Source organism: Condylostylus longicornis, unplaced genomic scaffold (genome assembly GCF_029603195.1).
Source record: "Condylostylus longicornis isolate FDR11 unplaced genomic scaffold, ASM2960319v2 ptg000044l, whole genome shotgun sequence".
NCBI classification, from domain to species: Eukaryota; Metazoa; Arthropoda; class Insecta; order Diptera; family Dolichopodidae; genus Condylostylus; species Condylostylus longicornis.
In genome coordinates this window covers 4,201,596-4,219,810 of record NW_026578013.1, presented here as the reverse complement: position 1 = coordinate 4,219,810, position 18,215 = coordinate 4,201,596, and the positions used below count along the sequence as shown (strand labels likewise).

The following is an 18,215-nucleotide window of genomic DNA, read 5'->3' as shown; positions in this document are numbered from 1 at the left end:
TTGCACAAGAAGCCAAAATATATTGTAGTAAATTAAATATTGCTTACTTATAATAATGAATAATGCCATGAAAGTCAGAAAATTTCATTTTTTAAAATTTTCATCTAATGACCATTATTCTTTTTAAATTTAATTTATAGTTATTTTCCGAATTTTAGAAATTATTATAAATATACAAATGAACCATTTCTTCAGTTATTGTACGAAATATCTCAAAATTTCTTAAACTTTCTTCTGATACTGTATTATCATGTGTGTTATAATGTTTATAAAACATTAAAAGCCCCATGTTTATTTTACAATTCTTCATCTTAAAGACTTTATTTTAATTCTTTCTTTTCAACACCAAAGAATTAAATATAATGTATGTGTGTATGTATATATATATGAAAAATTTTGAAACTTTATACCGGTATGTATCTATATCCGCAGTAATCAACTCATCTCAATTATTATTAAAGTTAAACTGGTTAGACTTTGAAGATCACCAGCAGCGTAATTTTTATTATTATAAATTATTGTGTATAGTTACATACATAATAATGTATATCTATTGTGTTTTCTAACAATATTTTTATGTATGTAAGTATATTTATGAAAATTTCAAATATGAAGGAAAAATATGAAAAAGAGAAGTTCTTATACTTAAAAATATATATACTTATATAATATTTAAATAAAATATTAATGATAACTGATATTGGGAACCGTTAAGCAAAAGCTTACAAAATTTCAAACTCAGTAAGTACCTATATACACCAATTGATTATATACAAACCTACATTATTATAAGTTTAGCTATATAGACAGTCTAAATGTTATTTGCTCGATGATTTTTACTTTTTCTTAACTATCTTGTACTCATGTTATTTTCCTCTTGTTTCTCTCAGGTATTAAAAGTTCATCTGTATACAGATTTTAATTTTTAGATAAAATGGTCTTTAATATTGTCTATGCTTAACTATATTTGTGTTTTTTTTTTTTTGATTGAAATTTATCTATTTTACACATTGTATACCTACAGGATGGTAAAAAAACTGTTTAAGTATTTCCCAAATCAGAAATTAATTGGAACAATAAAATTAATTGGAACAATTTTTTTCACATTAAATTTAAAACTTCAAGTTCTGTTGTAAAATTTCCCAGTAATATTTTTACAAGAATATCGAAATTTGCCCATATTTTTCGATGATTTCTATATGATGTCCAAATTCGAATATAATAACCATCTACACCACACTTATTTTCGTGGAACAATTTACTCACTTTGGGGTCTATCAGACCCCTTTTTTTCAAAGCAATTATTTCATTCATAATTATTAGAGCAAATACATAGGTATTCTGTGTAAATTTCAAATTGTCGAAATGCACAATTTTCATGAGAAGGAAGTTATTAGTCTTATCGTCTTTCCTGGGACTAAAATCCAAATCTCTTACACATTATTCAAACTGAGGGTCTCTCAGATCCTAAAATGACTTTGAGGCTGTTTTTTGGGTATTTCCGCAAAAAAGATGGTTACCATTCAACTTCTTATCGTAGACTAATAATAAAAAAGAAATTTTACATATACTTTTCGAATAGTTTACACTAACATTGAAAGAGAAATCTATAAATTCAATTCTGTTGGAATATTAACCAGACTACAGTGCAAGTTTCCCGAGTTAAAATTTTAATTTTTAAATTATTAATAAACTAAATTCAAATTCAACTAGAGATTCTAATAATGATAAAAATTAAATTAAAATTAATCGGTAAAAAGTAAGGTGATGTTCTCCGGTTTTAATTTATTTGCATGTTAAATATTTTTTTTTATGTTAACAATATTTTTAATTCCTTTTGGCAATCCAATGATTTGCTTAACAAACTTTATGAGTATCAAAATTCTTATACATAAATTAAATTTATGTTGCAACATTTTTGAAACAGTATTATAAAAACTCATATTAGTTACCCTATAATAAAAATATGAAACTCTCATATGTAGTTTTTCCTTATACTTTCTAGATTATGACGTAGTATACCCGCATGTATAACAATATTTTTTATCTTTTTTAATTCTTATGAAAAGTCATATGATTTTTTTTCCAAATTATTGAAATAAAATTGGATAGGAAATTAGATTTTAACTATATACCCGATTATCTACTTTATAAACTGCGTGATGATATTTTATTAGGGTAAATTTTATGTTCGAAAACGAAAATTGTAGAAAAAATGGAATCAAAATAAGATTATTTTAAATGTAATTTTGATTATTTTAGCTATTTATTATGAATTTGATGGAAGTGATAGTTAATTTGAACCTGTTACTTGAATCTTTTTTTTTTACAAAACAAAGTTTTTCGTTGTTCTTATTGAAAAGAGAAAAAAAATTGTGAAAATGATAGGTAGATACCATTGGTTAGGAAAATAATTGTTAATTTATGGTTTTCAATCAAAAAATTATTTTTAAGCAATTTTCTACTTTTATATTGTATTTAATCTTTAGTTATTAAAGTGAATTCTTATAGAGAAAGAAAAAAACCGACTTAATAATTAGGTTATGGTTTAAATTTATAGCACGATTCTATAAGATGTTTATTGTGTTTGGTGTACTTATATTCTGAATATAATGAAAAAATGATCCAAAATTATTAGGTATTGTAAAATGATATTGTAATTAATTTTAAAATTTGACATTTTTTTTTTAAGTTCAATTTTGTAGATTTCACGCCTGTAATAGTTAAAGCACATAATAGTAATTAGAGAATTAATATTGTTTAATTTGAGCAGTGCTTATTTTAGACTTGTTAATTATCGTATTTTTATGTCACTGCTATGTAATAATTAAGACAATATTAATCTTCAAAGATCTTTAATATTAGGGCTTATTCCGAAAACGGATAAAAAGCCAATAATATTCAAATGGGTCTTTAGTGATAGTGGTTTCCAAATACAAGCTAATTTGAAACAACTATGGACTATATTATTGAGAAGAAGGGCAAAAATTTTCCTGATCATTTTGGTTATACTATATAATATGTTGGAAAGGAATAGAAAACTACATGTACTCGTAATATCTAATATTACTTAAGTATTACAAATTTAAATTTTAAAATTTTCAGTTTATTTACATTTATTTAATTATAATTACATAAAATAATTATTTTAAATATTAAAATGGTGTACAACGAAGTTGTTGCATTTGAAGTAAGTATTTATTTATTTAATTTTAATGTTATTATTATGAATGTTATAATTAAAAACAAAATACCATTATCGTTTTGAGGTTTGTGACATTAAAACACAATTATTATTTGATAATGGCCACAGGAATTTGCTTAGAATCAAATGTAAGCATAATACAATAAAAATATTATAATTATTATACGTAAATAAAAAATATTTTGCGGTTTAAAGTAGGTCTAAAAAAATATTAATTCAAGTAGTAGTTATTAGGTGTATTTATAGTTTATAATAGCATGTTTAATGTCAAAATAATTAACACTGAAATTTTAATTATAAAAATATTGTGTAAGTAATAAATTAAAATTACAAGCCACAATCAATAATATTAAAAATAAATATATTATAGACATATTTTCTTGTCAATGCTATTTAGATAACCGTATTGTGTAAGTGAGGTTAGTGAATAAAAATTTATAAAAAAAAATTTGGTGAGTTTAACCGCATCCTTCAAAACTCTTAAGACCATTGGCTTAAAGAACCTTGTTTTATTCGAAGAATGCTTTAATTTTGTCTTTTTACAAGTTTCGACAAAAAGGACTACGTAACAAGTAGAACGCTATCAACGCAATTGCTGTAATGGGACACGGAGCGCCACTAGCGGATGCCTCTCAGTATATTTATTTTCAATACACGTTATCTATGGTTTAGTTAAGTGTATTTCAAAATTATAGCTAAATTTAAACTTACTCATTACTAACTGTGATTAACAAAATGTAACTTGGAGAATAAGGAAATTTAATTATCTATGTATAGTAAAATGTACCTACATTGCAAAAACCCAAGTATATATTAAAAACTTGCGCCTAATACCTCCAATACAAAATGTACACGTATCTATATAGAAATAAATATACATATGTATATGTATGTATAGAAAATTTTATTTTAAATTTAATTTAAACTAAACTAAATTAAATTTTAATTGCGCCAGTGGAATATTTTATTAATTTTGAAAAGTTCAATTACATTTAGATAATTATTAGGTATTAGGGCAATTAAGTAAAAAAAAATTATCCCGTAATTAAGTATGTCGTAATTTTAAGCTTGAAAATAAATACATAAATAAAAATTTTAAAATTTTTAAATGAATTTTCAATTTTATTAATAATTTAAATTTTTAATAATTATAAGTACTTACTTATTACATAATTTGTTTGCATATTATGTAAAGTATTGGTGTAATTAAAATTTTTGTAATGCAAAAAAATAATTCCATATACACAAGTACGAGTAGCTTTGTCATAAAAGTAATAAGCATTTTATACTGAAATTTCCATACATACATGTATACAAATGTAGATCAGGGGCGGCAAAATTGCGACTTGTGAGACATATGTGGCTCTTTGAGCATTTTGTTAGTAATAAATATACTTGAGTTCAATATTAATTTTTGAGTTATTGTATTTTAAAAAAATTATTATCGTTCTTTAGGTATTTGATTCAAAATATTTTTTAAATTACTGAAAATAAGTAACAAATTTTATTTCCGTTCAAATTAGGAATCATATGACACGTCAAGAATTGGCCGAATAAAGATAAAGAGTTCGGTAATCGTTTGTAGTCGATCAACTCCCCAACTGATTTCTAAAATTTAATTGTAATATTCATGTTGAGTTGTGTCGGAAACAATTTATATCATTTGTGCCACGGTTGATATTAATAATCTAGAATCTTATATACTTAAATTAACTTTTTAAAATACAGTTTCAATAGAGGATCTCAAAAAAGTTCAAATTTTGAAAAATGAATCGAAATACCAATGAGGTTGGCTTCTTTAGATTTTTCGTTATATATTTTTATAACTTTATGAACTTGTGTCATCATTTACGCAGTCGGACAATTAAATATACAATACTTATACTTATATGAAATACCTATAATAATTATAAAAATGTGCGATTTAAAAAACAAAAAGAAAAATAAATAACTTTATTAAAATTCATGTCATATAATTTATTGTCATATCCTCTTAGAATACCAAAAACAAAATATATAAAAAATAGAAACTGAAAACAAAATATAAAAAATCTTGTTAGAAGAATAACCAGACCGTGAATTTCGCTATTTATATTTAGGAATTTTTATAACCTTATAGAACAATAATAGCAAAAATATTAACAATAATGCATAGAAAAGGCAACAAAATGTGACTAAAAGTACGAGTAACACAGTCAACCTTAAGTTTTTTTTATACTTAATTTTTTTTTGGTATATTTGAGATGTTGAGGTATTTAGTTGCTATAAAATTTGAAAATTTGTCCAGTCGAAATTTAAGCATGTTAAAATTAAGAAATGGACCTGAGAAATTTTAAAATTTGACCTAATATGCTCTAGCAAGTTACATATTTAAATACATAATTCTATGTGGATACACACACACAAATGATAGTATATTTAAATTTTAATGAGTTCGTAATTTTAATCCTATAAGTAAACTTAATTTATGAAATTTTTACAAAGATCTAAGTATATATACACATTTTAAGTTGCAATTTTGAAATATCTAATTATTTCTATCTTACCCATAAATGTTATTATGTACAAGTATGGTATGCGCACAAATATTATTTTAATGGAAATTCCAGCACACCCATGTTATAATAAAGGTTAGTACTACATTTATGGTTGTGTCAAAGTTAAAGTAAAATATTTATAAATTGAGTCATTATGAAGAACATTTTATTAGTTACTTGAAAAATATTTTTTGCTTTTAATTTTTTAAACCATTGGAATTTTATGTAATGTACCAATATATTCCATTCATAGTAATATTATAAATATGTGTACTTATATAATTATATATGTATATAAGTACATAAATAAATTAATTATGTCTTATAAGTAATATGCATTTTCCAATTCGTGTACGAAATACGTAAAATACTGATTTATGTACTCATTTTAATGCGTTTGGAGTTACATTACTTATATTGAATTACTTTATTACTTATGTATATGCAAAATTTGTTACAGAATCAATACAGCAAAATGTTTCTTTAGTGGTATATATACTTATTCGTTAATAAAATGTACGTAAGCAATATCGAACGCAATACAATATAAAATGTGCAGCAAAAACTAGAAATTTAGAGCAATGAAATATTCTACTTATAACATTGTATAGTATGTTGTGCCTATGAGAAGATTTTGGCTTCATTATAAAGCCACTACACATATATAATAGAGCGTTTACACACATATAATACAGAACTAAATTTTGTATATTCGAAGTGCTGTCACTGTATATTTATTGTATTGATTAAAAACCGTAATTCAGTACTTAATTAAAAAATTTCTATAATATGCAATCTAAATTACTCTAAATTTTAATTAAATTATTATTTACCTTTCTAAAATTTTATAGCGAAAAAAAATTATGTGGGATAATTTACAACTAAAATAATTTCTCTATTACTTTGTATTTGGATAGAATTAATTAATTTATACATATATAACATAACTTACTCGTATATGACAATTTAATATAAAATATGAGTGTCATTTTTAAAAATCACAGCTTAAAATGTTACAATAGAAAAATAATTTTCGACGAAGGCTTACATACATATTATATATATATATCTATGCTAACATATTAAAATTACCGATAATTAATCTTATCTTATGTATATACGAGTATATACTTTACGCCTAATTAATTTTTTAAGATTATTATTATAACAAATTGTTTTTTACTTTTTTAAAATTATATGATTATTGTGTATATAGTGTATAACCTTAGCTGAACTCCATTATGCATTGCATACAAAGTAAGTACATAATAATATATGTATATAGCTTGTATATTCACATAACAAATAATATTTTCTTTATACAAAATGTTGAATTTTATTAAATTAGTCTTTTATGTCTCCTACGAAATTACTTATCATGTTTTGAAGTTTATTTTCAAATACCAAAAAGAAAAATGTCTTTTGACTGTGTCTTTTCCTTTCTTTTTCTATTTCCTTTTATGTATTTATTATAATGTATATATAGATATGTATATTATAATTTTGTTGTTGTTTAATAGCCAAGATTTCAACCTATTTTCAACTTTTTGACATTTTTCGTTACAACCCAACAACTTGTATTATTTATCGTTTTCTCCATAAACAGTTAATAAAATTTGTTATTCTACTATCATTTTGTAACGGTATACATGTTTTTCTTTTTTGTTTTTTATAGAGTTATAATTGTTCAAATATAACAATATGATAAGTATATTATTATATTTGTATATTATAAAATTTATAGAATCACTTAAAATTATTCTTGTGTAAATTGTGCTCCTAAAAGTATGTATAACAAGATTATGTTTTTATCTACTACCATGCTACTATACATATAATATATTGGTAGACTATTTAGTTTGTACGTTTTATGGTATAATAAAAAATAATAAGGATCAAATTTTCATTATTTTGTAGAGTTCTTCATTACAATGATCGACGAGTAGCTGAGAAATTTCATTTTGATCTAATATGTAAATGTCTTAAGGTTTTGAATAATGCTGAACAAAATTGGCATTTCATTTACTAATTACTTAATCAAATTATTCTAGCCAACATCATATTTAGTCGTGCGTGCATTGTTAGTCATTTGTACTATTAAAATTTAAATATGCTTTATTCCAAATATGCTATGAAAATTCCAAATATGCTTTAACATAGCTAATATGCTTTTATTATAACTAATTTGGATGGAATTTTGTGCATTAACTCAAAAATAAATTGCTACCAAAGTTATAAATTTACACAAATACGCTAAACGTAGAGTTTATGAAATCTAAAAATATATCTAGACATTTCCAGAAATTTTGATAAATATCTCAATCTGTTTTTAGGGGTGCAAAATAAAAATATTCTACAATTTACGTATGTAAACATTGTTTATTACTTACATATAATGTATGTATATCAATTTTAGATATACACAATATATACCAACATTTAAATAAACAATACAGCAATAAAATAAATGTTAAACATGTGATTGTTGTCATCTTAAATGTCTGTCTTTTAGATTCTGTCAAAAAATTATTGTTATTGTGTTGTTATATTATTATATGTATTTTTAATTGTATGTATTTTGTTTTATAATAGCAACATACTATTATTAACAAATATTATTATGTACATATACTTATATATCAATATAAACATTTACGTTATTATTTTAGTTGAAATATTATCGAAAACGTACAAAAACATAAATTACATATAAGTAAGTATTGTTGTATCTACACTATATTCTTTGTTTTTTATAGAAAATGAGACGGTGTAGATAAAGGAGAGAAGTGTTTTTTAATGAATTTTTAGTATTTTTGTCTATTTTTTTGTTGAAAAATCTATAATAGTATTTATTTTGTAAATAGCAGTAGAATTAAATTTGTCAACGTACAGAAATTTATTCTTCTACGTAAATGAAATATATGTACTTATATATGTAAATACCTACATATGTACATACGTCAGTACATTATTTATGTATGTATTGAAAAGTATTTAAACAAAATTTTAGACTAAGTCTATAATATGAATAAATAAATCAATCTTTCTCTCTTTGATACATTTCAAAATAGTAAACTTGTGATAGTGAGTGTGTTAGACGTAATGTAGCACAAATGTTGTCACTTAAATTGGTGTTTCTTATTACATTTATTACATATTTATTATTAAATAAAAAGCAAGGATTTACTTATACAATTGGAACGAATGGCATAAATACCTTATATCTTTAGTGCATTTCTGTAAATTTTTAACGTACAGAGTCTAGGAGACAATAAATAGAATCGGAGAAGAGACGTAGAATTTTACCATAAAATTCTACTACAAAATAATCATAAAATTTCACATAACTCAACAGAAACTCACAATTCAGTTTAAATCGCATATTTTCAGATTTTTGAAAATATTTTAGTGGAATTCTTTACAAATTTTATTAAAAATTTATACGTGATCATTTTTTCAGTGATCATTAATTAAAATACCCAGTTATGACATAATTAATAAATAACAGATTAAGTTCGTTGTTAACATATTCATGAACTTCAAAGGAGACACCTTATAAAATTTCAATATTATTGTAAAAATGTACAAATAATTTAATATTAAAATAAATTGTAATTTTTATATACTTATAAAGAGAAATTTAATGTTTTATTTGTTTTACATTACATTTACATAAATTAAATATAAATATACATAATATATAAGTATATGCGAATTGCATATTATGTATTTAATCTATGTACTTACGTACCATATAGGCATAAATTTTGATTGTTTATTGAACCGTAGCAATTCAATTGAATAAATTTTAAACGTGATTTGAAACTATGTAGAAAAGTTTATTTATAATAATGAGACTGGAATTGTAATAATTTTACAACAATACAAGTATATTTACATACTATATTTACATATGTATATGTACTATGCGTTTATTATTATGCTTTGCATTATTATACGTGTAAAATTAAAATTTATTACACAATATCAAATTCGGGAAAATTGGCATAATCTCTTTATTTATCAACATTCAAAAATATAAATTAGTTGGAATTAGAAAATTTTCTAGAATGGAAAATTTACTATTCAAATTATAAAAATTTGTACATCTATACCTATATACTGTTAGATTGACCTATTTTATTTTAATTCATTTTTAATTAGAATGTATTCATATTTTAAATAACAAAATATAATATCTTATTGTCAACAGTATATAATTATTACTATTATTAAACGGATAATTTTATAATTATAAAATATAATATTTTGTCTTTGTTTTAATTAGAAAGTTTGACAGAATCATATTTTTAGGTTAAAATCACATTGTGTTATTATACATATACATATGAATTATATTCCCATGATCTAGATATTTAATTGAGTACATAATCCGATACCATTTGAAATTACAGTCTTTATGTATGAACTATTTTAAATTTAATTCCTTTAATGTGGGCAACACTATTATTGTATAGAATAAAATTTTTATAATTGCTTCATCTTATTATAAAGTACACTGTATAAGTCTCTGCAGCCACTGCAATTGAATTTCGTGGAAGGCAATTCTTATTTTTTAACTAAACATAGACTCTCGTGCCAATTAGCGAAATTCAATCAAAACACCTACATATTTTCCACTCCGCTTTATATTTTTTGAACATAAGTGATAAGAATAAAAAATCTTCCCAACTTCAATTAAATTGACCATAAGACGTTAGGGACATTGAAATAATTAACATTTTAATACTCGTAATATATGAGCTGGTTTTTTTAAAAGTGGTTTATGTAACTCATTTTTATCATATAAGTATATTGAAATATTTAAGCAAAACTGTTTTTGTCTATTTTATGTCTATTGAAATTGTGATTGTAACTGTCAAGAGAAGATGTCTATAGTTCATAAAAATTTCCATTAACTTAAGTCTTTTTAGAAAGTGGACTTTCACCATTTTCATAAAAACCAGCTCATATTTTAAAATTTTGAACTAGCTGTTGATGTAAGGAAAAATTAAAAATTCTATTACAAAACATATCGTAAATATATTAAGAAATCAACAAATTATTATCGTTCAAAAATAATAACAATTAGCATAAATTATTGTCATTTAATCAAAGTATAATATTTTCAAAATGAAAACTCTTGCTACAGTCAACCTGTCACATAAAATTAAAAAAAATATTTTAAATTTTTAAGTTTAATCAATTTAATTGGCTATTTAAATCGATTAAATTGTTTGGAAAGTTTGTTTTTTCCATTATAGCTATCATGCTTACTAATAACGTATCTAATTACCATGATGTCAACATCAAAATAAAATATGTAATTTGTATTTCTTTTGGACATAATTAACTGACCTAATATTTATATTCATATATATATACAAATAAGTATATTTGCAAATATTTATTATCGAGTTTTAAATCAATGAATGAATATTGCAATATATTTAATACTTTTAAGTAGATTTTTGTATTTGGTTAATAAATCATACATGAAATTGAATCTGTTTGTTTTTCCGGTATGCATTGCATGTATAGTTGATATAAAAATTGTGTATATCAATAAGAACGAATTTTATAAAAACTGCTTTTGAATTTAGCTACCTTGGGAGCAGTATTTGAAATAATAATATGAATCGAACAGAAAACGTTTTTAATCGATCGAGAGTTTTGAAAAATTAGTCTAACCTAAAATCTATTATGGCATAATTGTCCTGAACACAATTTCAGTTAAATTTTTCTGAATTTGATTATTGTAATTTACGATTTTTTCATGGTAATAAAAAATTGTTTTCTCTATAAAGTCAATCATAACTAAGTAATTTTTTACTTCAGATTTAAAGTTGAAAATGATGCCAAATTCCACGTATAATGTAAATTTCTCTATAAGAAAATAAAGGAAACAAAAAATTTTTTTTTGATTTTTCTGAATTTCAAGTCCTAGAATTTTGTATAAGTATATTTTACTTATGTATTTGCTCTTCAAGAAATCAAAAAACTTTTTTTTTGACATACTTAAATCAAATATAAATCTTGTATAATATGTACATAATGTAGAAAAATAATAAAGGTTATATATTATTTAATTTACTTGTAAATACTAATTAGTATACCTTGACACTGATAACATGCACGTAAGAGTATTTAATCCCATTGAGCACAGCTAAAATATTGTTGTTGTATACGAGAAAACACATTCCAAAATACGTTGTTGAATTGTAATTATTGTTATTTTAACTGCTTTATCACTTATTTTTATTTATACTAGGTATTATTTTTGTTACATACACATTATTTTCTATTTGATTGACAGATTATATTTTGCTTTTATAAAACAATCATATGACTTTGCAGCTATTAAAAGCTAAGCTTTATTTTTTTCTTAATATTTTTTTCTCTAAAACATTTGTTGATTATTAATTTTTTTGAAAAGGCACTACTTACACTCACATGACAAAATTTTATATTACAGACAAAATTTTAACAGAAAAAAAATTAAACATTTTTTTAATGTAATTAAAATGATATAAAAAATGCTTCATCACTTAATCAGTTATAAAAATTATCATTGCAAACATACACAAAAAAAGAAAAAAACAAAACAAATAACTACGAAAAAATAAATTAAAAACAAATAAATGAAAAAAACTTAAACGTAAAAATATTTTCTTTTGCCGCTGTGTTAACAGCTGCTTTTTAATAAGCGCCGCATTTAACTTTACAGTACGAATGAATTGCACGATCTAATAACAACTACTACTGTCATCATTAATTTTTACCTTTAAAAAAGAGATAATATTATAAGAGACAAAATAGAGGAATAAAATAGAGTAAAAGAAAGAGAGTGAGAGAGTTAATAAAAAAGAGTAAATAAAATAATTCTAAAATTTATTAACTAGTTTGTTGTCTTTTAGTTATTTTTGTTTTCAAACGGTTTTTGAATTCGCCTCGCCGGTTAGTTAAGTGATCGTTTCTATGTAAATTATGAAGTGATACGAATCACATGTAAACACATGTTTACTTACTGTAAATAATTTTTTTTTAATATCTACTTATCAATATGTATTCATAAAGTGCATAATAAATAAGTGTATAATACCTAAAGTAAGATGCGAAAACTCAAACGAATAAAAAAATAAAGATTATTTAAAATTTTCCTCCTCCTCTTTTAAGTATTAAGCCATTATGTTGGGCAATGTGAAAAGCGTTACTGTCTAATTATTACCCAAACATAAATCACGGGAATTGTCTGTTCTTTGAAACCTTTATATATACTTGATCTTCATATATCATTTTTCTTAAAAAATTAACACTTTTACTGCTTTTTTAAGTCAGCAAGATCAATTTAATTCAAAGTGTACACATTATGTACATTCTAGTGTTATCATACCCAATAAAGTTGGATCAAAATAAAATTCGGTCTTGTGCATATATTTTGGCCCTATGGATACAATTTTGTCCTGCGGATATAATTTGGACCTATGAACATAATACGGTTTTATGAATACATGTAATTCGGTCCCTTGAATATATTTTGGTTTTTTGAATATAATACGGTCGCTATGAACAAATTCCGGGTCTATGGATATAAATCGGTCCTATGAATATAATTCGGTCCGACTGATATATTTCGGTCTATATTTTACTATAATTTATAGTACTTACAAAATTATTTATTGATATTATTTATTGATATAAAAATATAATATTATTGGATTATATTTTTTGCGAAAAATAAAACTCTTATCGTCATTAAAGCACATCATAGCGGCTCTTACAAACTTAGAATTTAAGATAAACTTTCAAAAATTTATAAAAAATTATATTTTTGTTTGTTATTTTTGGCTAAATATTTACTCTATCGTTTTTACACGAAAAAAGAGAGAAAAGTACTTATATTATAAGGCATATTTTGTTTGTCTTACGAGCATATGGTGTGACGATCAGTGTTCCCGTTGGGAAATTTTAAAAGGTGCAAAAAAGGTGCAATTTTAATACACATATTACATAACGATATGCAATAGTTCAAAGTATATATTTTTTTTTCAATAATTTCGTCAATTTCGAAACTTTATTTCAATTAAAAGTGAATCTGCTGACACACCAATAAATGGCTTCAGTTACTGGTCTGTGGAATCTTTCATTTAAGAATAATCTATATCACTTAAACTATTATTACCCCCACTTAAAAGGTATTCTTTTTTAATAAATTTGTTCAAAATAGTAAATCTTAAGTGTTTGATTGTTTCATTTAAGGAAAAAATTTTACACTGTTCAGGTTGAAAAATTTTATTTATATAATTATAATAATTTATTTTATAAAATCTTATTTTTAAGAATTATTGCATAAATCAGTTTTGTAATATTTGTTTTAGGTAAATGCAAAAAAAAGTGCAAAAAAATTTTTGCACAAAGTGTGAAAACGGAAACACTGCTGACGATACCGAGAAGAGAGTATTCTCCGCTTGAAAATTTGCCAGATTTTTCGATACTTTCACATAAATAATCATAAAATACGTAGCACAAGATGGCGCTCTTTTAGTCAAAATATCATAGAACAATCAATAAAACATTGCATATAAACGAGAAATGAGATATGACAATGTAACAAATATAAGAAGAGCAGCAGTAGTAAACAGATAGGAGTTGAAAGATAGACTGCAAACATAACCAACTCATTTAGGTATAAAATTTTAAAGTAATAAATAATTTTTTCATTATAATTGTTTTAAAGATACAATTTCTAAGTTAAAGATTTAATAGATATGAAAATAAAATTTCTGTATTATTTATTATAAAAAATCATTGACTCCAATATTTCCCACGTGTATACTCGTAATAACACGTTTTTCATAATATAAACTTTTGCAATTATACGGATTAATATTATTAAAGTTTAACATAAAAACTATGGGGTATTAAACACTAGGAGTTTCCATTTTAGGAAATGTTTTTGTTAAGACCTGCATAATATTTTAAAACTTGACTTAAACAGCTTTGTTAATTTACTTATATTTACTATTTACTTGACAGATATACGTATATTTTGTGTGCAAGCATAAAAATATTTTTAATTTCTTTCTTTTTACGGTTCACCTTAAAGTGAACCCAGTGATTTCAACAAAATGATTACTTAAATGTGGATCTAGTCAATAATTGAATATTCAAACTTTTTTTTAAGCTGTTAGTTAAATATTCAATAGAACTGGAAATTATTTTTTTGTATATTGACGTCTACTAATAAAAATTTTTTTTTTCTTTTAAATTTATAACAGTTCAACGTTGTAAATCATAGTGTCTTTGAAACAGTAAAATGAAAACAAAAAACCAAAAGACAAAACAAAAGGAAAAACTAATTAAAATGTAACAACAGCTGCTGTTGCACCAGCAGCATGATAAATTTTATTTGCAAAGCACTTAAATGTCTTGGTAAAATTAATTGCTTTCATATTAACTAATAGTTGTTTTGAGTTATTGTTTTACACTTTAATCTCTTTTTTTCTTTTTTTTTTTTTTTAATTTTATGTTATTGTTTTCCATTTAGTCTTTTGAGGTGGTTCAACTTAATCATATTTAGCGGTCAAATTGTGTAATTGCAAAGTGTAATTAGAATTTCTGTATAAGAAATACATAAAGATTAATAATATGGTGAAGTATTTTAAATTAGCAATTTATGACATTAAAATCAATAAGCTGTAATGCTAAATTATGGAAATGTTTATATTATTATGGGCTTGCGAATGTACTTACTTGTTTATAATGTATTATAAAATATAATATGCAACTATTTTTTAAGTATAATTTTACTTTTACTTTACTATTGGAAGTAGTTAAATATTTTTTCATGAAACAAAGTTATAAATCCATTTTCGGCATTAGCTGCACTAATAAAATTATTATCATCTTATAAATTTTGAAAATATAATTTTTCTTAGACTTTTAATTATTTACATAATAATTTTTTATATATGTATATAATAAAGGCAATCATATATTTTCTACAAAATTGAAATATTTGATTGGTTATGCCAAAACTTAGAAGAAAGAAAAAAAAGAATTAGGAAACAATCGGCGACCAAAACGGTTCATCTGTTCTAAGAGAAGGACAACCTCAACCAAGAAGCGCAGTGAAATTGGAGATCACATCTGCCAAGAGAGATATAAGAATGCCAAATCTAAGATTACTACTGTGTTTTTTCTTAGAAGTGTAAGGTTAGTTTAGTTTAGTTTAGAGAGGGGGGTGGCAGCTCCAGCGGTGCCACCCGTCACTAGGCCAGCAAAAGACCTACCGGCATTCCTCCACAGCACACACCAACCCCCTAAATCCACTGAAGTCCCTTGAAAAAGCCCAGCAGATGACTAAGAGACGCCTCTGAGAGCTCCTCCAATCTGTCAAACCGATGGATTCAGAACAATAAACAGTCTCCCTACAGGATCCCCACCGCAATCCTGAGATCCGCTCTGCTTAAGGTTAGCAGCTCCTTCGTGCTTTCACCGCTCTTTTTTCGGCCATCGGGCCCTTGTAGTTGCGCAAGTTCGCCCTCCACACCGAAGGAAGTCTCCCCTTCTTCTAGTTTCCTCATCTATATTGTTCCGCAACTCCCCTAAGGGCGGAAGCACCGACCAGTCCATTGCCTCAGTGTTGGCCTCCGCCCCCGATCTGGCCAACTCGTCGGCTACCTCGTTCCCTTCTACGCCAGTATGTTCCTGGCACAAGGTTACCCTACATAGTCCGCATTAGACCCCCAGGGCCGCCCTACTGTCCATGTAAAAGATGATCGGCCCGCCGATACACCGTTCGCCACCGCCGTCTCGACAACACTGACCACCAACCCCACCTCTTCACAGAAGTGTGAGGTCATAACAGGGAAATCCACATCTGAAATTACAGGACCTAAAAAATTGCGGCAGCCGATGGTACCAAGGTAACTTAAAAGTCAAGAAAAACTACCGTAAGCAATTTCAAGAAAATATTACCCTTCTGTTGGCCAAAAAAGAGAGTAGTCGAGGACTTCAGAGCGCGACTCTGAACATTCATTATTTCAGGGTAACTTCAGCTATCCTTGAGAGGATGTTCACCAAAGAATACATAATCATAGCTGCAATATACATGAGCACTTTGGTATATATTCGAGACAAATCGAAAGATTTAGGTTCTATGAAATTGGTCAGATTGTACCCCGAACCCACGTTCTTATAAGAAAAAAAATTGATTATATTTTAAGTACATCACAAGTGACTTTAAATCTATCAAAGTTAGCCCTTATTGTTGAACAACGGGAGAAGAATCACACCCCTAGCAGTACATGGGTTTATGCGACGTTGCAGCAGATCGATGTTGCAGATATCATCGGGATGGAGCAGCTGATATATTAGTTTAGGATTTATAAATATTAAAATCGTTACTAGAATTTATTAATAGAAAACTCAGAAAAATACATAATCGCTTATAGTTATTTTGTTGCATTTTGATTATGCAAAGTTTATTTCCTCTAATCCTCCAAAAATCTTTTCTAAGACATTACTATTTATTTTCCAAGAGAAATATACAGATATAACTACATCTTTTATAGGATTGTAATAATATATTTTTAGTTCAATATATGTATTATAATAACTAAATTCAAGACACATAAGTACTATGCTCATTAAAATTGAATAATTTGAAATATTTACTTAAATTTAGTAATTTCCTTAATTTTTCCGTTTATAAAATAATTGAACAATGATGCTACCGCATTTATTGCATTTTAATTAATAATTACTTTTCTCCTAAATGAATTCCTTCTGAATAACAATAATAATTAAATGTAATAATATTATTATTATTACTGTTATCATTTTACAAAGTTAATTATGTTGGTATAAGAATATGTATGTATAAATATATTTATGCCAATCTTTATATACACATTTAAGTATTATTACACTTTAGTATAAGTAATATTGAAACCGCAACAATAAAAATATAAATTGATTTAATCACTTCCGTCCTAAACCCATTAGGGTTAATATAGTTAAGTATTATTAAATAATTTAACAATCTATATAATTATATTTATTTTAAATGAATTCCAATAACGGTATTCTTATAATATTCTGCGTCTCTTTTCAGTTAAATGCCGTAATGTAGTAATATAAATTTAATTATAAAATTATTTTGTAAATGTTATAATAAAAGAATTTAAGACACTGTAAAAGAATAAATTAATAAAGTAAAAATGTATTTTTAATTATACATACAAATACATTATGTATGAAATGTACACACATATTTCCTGTATTTTTTTCAATATAACTACGTATACATAAAACTGCATTAGAAATGACCGAATGGTTCTTAATATTTTATGCAATTATTGTTTAGTTTTATTGCAATTCCTTGTTTCTTTAATATCATAAAATTATTACCATAACAATTACCATTACCATCATTATCATCTCCACATTTACTGTCATAATAATGGTGT

The 18,215-nt window shown here is 24.7% G+C and overlaps 1 protein-coding gene across 7 annotated transcripts in view; it reads right to left on the bottom strand.

Moving 5' to 3' along the window:
* The window catches only part of LOC129610437 (uncharacterized protein DDB_G0283357), a 165,039-nt gene extending 152,565 nt beyond the window's left edge, over nt 1–12,474 (bottom strand). For all 7 annotated transcript variants that reach the window (XR_008697090.1, XM_055523007.1, XM_055523008.1 and 4 more), the window contains exon 1: nt 11,859–12,474. The gene's annotated coding sequence lies outside the window, so the exon portion shown is untranslated. The remainder of the gene's footprint in view (nt 1–11,858) is intronic.
* Nucleotides 12,475–18,215: the final 5,741 nt, after the last annotated feature.